The sequence below is a fragment of the Poecilia reticulata genome, linkage group LG17 (genome assembly GCF_000633615.1).
Source record: "Poecilia reticulata strain Guanapo linkage group LG17, Guppy_female_1.0+MT, whole genome shotgun sequence".
NCBI lineage: Eukaryota > Metazoa > Chordata > Actinopteri > Cyprinodontiformes > Poeciliidae > Poecilia > Poecilia reticulata.
The window spans coordinates 22233553-22236167 of NC_024347.1; positions in this window are offsets into that span (position 1 = coordinate 22233553).

The following is a 2615-nucleotide window of genomic DNA, read 5'->3' on the forward strand; positions in this document are numbered from 1 at the left end:
CTCGTACCACACAAACTTTGGTACTTGAGATTCTTCTTAATTGCTAATAAAACTGAACCATTCTCTCATTGAGTAACTAATATACTTGGATTAGAAAAAGCTGGTGGTTTGATCTTGTGGATTTAAAAAAAAATACACAAGCTAATGAGCTGATTCTAGAAACAAATTCTGAGATATCATTCAACGAAACAGCCATAAAACCACAAGATGCCAGGCCTGTTAAATGACTGGTAACATCACTCTTTGTAAGAAAGACTATCAGCTTCATAATAACAAACACATTATCACAGTAAGTCAAGGTCATTGTTTTGGGGTTTTATAATATGCTACATCACATTTAAAAGTGCTCAATAGTGGACTATCTTTTAGCAACCTCAAATTTGTCTCAAATAAAAGACTTTAACAATTGCCGTCTTTCCATAGACTTAAGTATTTATTTTATCTATAGCTTTATGAATGTAATTTCTATAAACACCAAAGCATAAATTCTCTCCATTTTTTTTTATCTAAATAAAAGTTGTATTTAAGACAAACAAGGTAACAGATTTTGAGATCTGAAGTGAAACAAAATTTATTTTTTAAAGCCCAAAAGAGAGCGAGTCCTGGGGTTGGAAGTGGATAGAACGGGTCAAAGCCATCTGTCATTGCATTTAGCTACAGGATCACAAATGTTCTTGGAAGTGCAAGCTTTGAAAACAAACCTTACTTTAACAAAATGTATACAGAGAGAGGTAACAATGTGTTCTGGTTTTCATAAATGAAACAGTTTCCTTTTTATTTCTTWTTTAGGGCATGCAGACAATGCTCCAATCATATGCAAGTGTTCAGCTTGCACTAAAAATACAGACATTGGGTAATTTAAAACACTCATGTGTTGGAAAGAACAAGAGCTCTTGCTGTTTAACAGGTTAATTTACAGAACCTAAAAGTTTAACCTGTCAAAGAAGTGTTACTTTTTTTATCGTGAAAAGTCGAACGGTTTTTAAATAACTGGTAACAAATGCAACGAGAGGCCTCCAGATGGTTGTGTTTTTTTTTTGTTTGTTTTATAAAAGAATTTGCAAAATTTACACATTTTATTACTTCCATGTGCCAAATTATATTGTTTACTTGTTGTTTGTATTTGCCAAAGCCAACAAAAAATATGTACTGCAGTAATTTTCTCCATTGTTCTATGGCTAAAAGGAAAGACTTGAGGATYAAAGCACATGAGCAGTGCTGGGTTATTGGGTTTCATCAGCTGATGAAATGGGGGTTAGAAATTCACCCAGACTCAGGACGGGATGACCCAGACTTGCAAACTGGTATTAACGTCCCCTCAGGAAGCTCTGTCACAGCTGTTAACCCCAACTTATTAGTCATGCTCTTTTGTTACTCCTCCTCTCTGATTGAATTAGCTCAATTCCCGATAAGCTTCACCTAGTCTTTTCATAAGAGATAGCCAATTATTTATTAATGGTCATTTTAATTGTAGGCTTCACTTATTTGGTGATTTGTACAGCATTTTGATAGTTGATATTCACWGTAGCTTTAAAGAATATGAAATTATTTTTGAAATAAAATGTTTTAATTTAGAAGCAGTCACCCATTTTTCTTTACCTCTTATGTTTCTCCAATTAATCCTTTAACTTTCAATTAGTTTTGTTTAAATCTGTATTTCTCTTATACATGGACAAAATCTGGATTGAATAGACATTTTCTACATTTAAAATTTCATCGACACTAATGTGTAAATACATYGTGCTSTCAGGATGAGACCACAAAATAAAACATTGAGCTTTGAAACTAAAACTCCTCATTTTTTATTGTCACAAATAAACATTCCAAAAATCCCAAACTGTGTTTTGAGCACTTATAAAAAACATCCTTATCCTTGCAGGGTTGTAAGGGAGACTGGCGCCTATCTCCAGGGGAACACAGAGACAAACAGGACAAACAACCATGGACGCATAAAGAGAATTTAATCATGTTTTTGGCCTGAGAACCCAGGACTGTTGCCTTTCTGCACTTTTTGCAGCAAGGCARCAGTGCTACCAGCTGCACCCAAGTGCAGCCTGCTTTGGTTAGATGTTTGATGTTAAACATCTGCATCTATTAATMTGCACAAGTTACCTRGAATGAGAAACAAACACAATTTTGGATTACTCCAGTGCAAATGAGGTATTGCAACAAAAACGTCCCAAGTTCTACTCCAGGCTTTCCTGTTTGGAATTTGAAAGTTCTCCAGCTGCATGCAKGAATTCTTTACAAGTGCTCTGGCATCCTCCATCTGTCCAAAAACACGCATATTGGGATAACTGGCCGCTCTAATTTTCCATTAGTATTAAGCACACATAGGAAGTGGATGGAATCCGATTTAAAGTTGTTGTTTAACCAGAATTATTTGGGCTTTAATAACGGTATAAACTTTTGAAGTTTTAATTATTTGACTGACGAATTAGGCTTTAGATGGGAGTCATATTTTGTGTTGTGTATCAATATGTGATAAGTAACAGTTTACCAATACAATCAAACTTGTTACCATATTTAACTTTGCCTCAAAATCCACATCATACATAATTGCCCTGTAAAATAACTCATATTGTTTATTTTTTCATTGTAAGCTGTTATGAGTG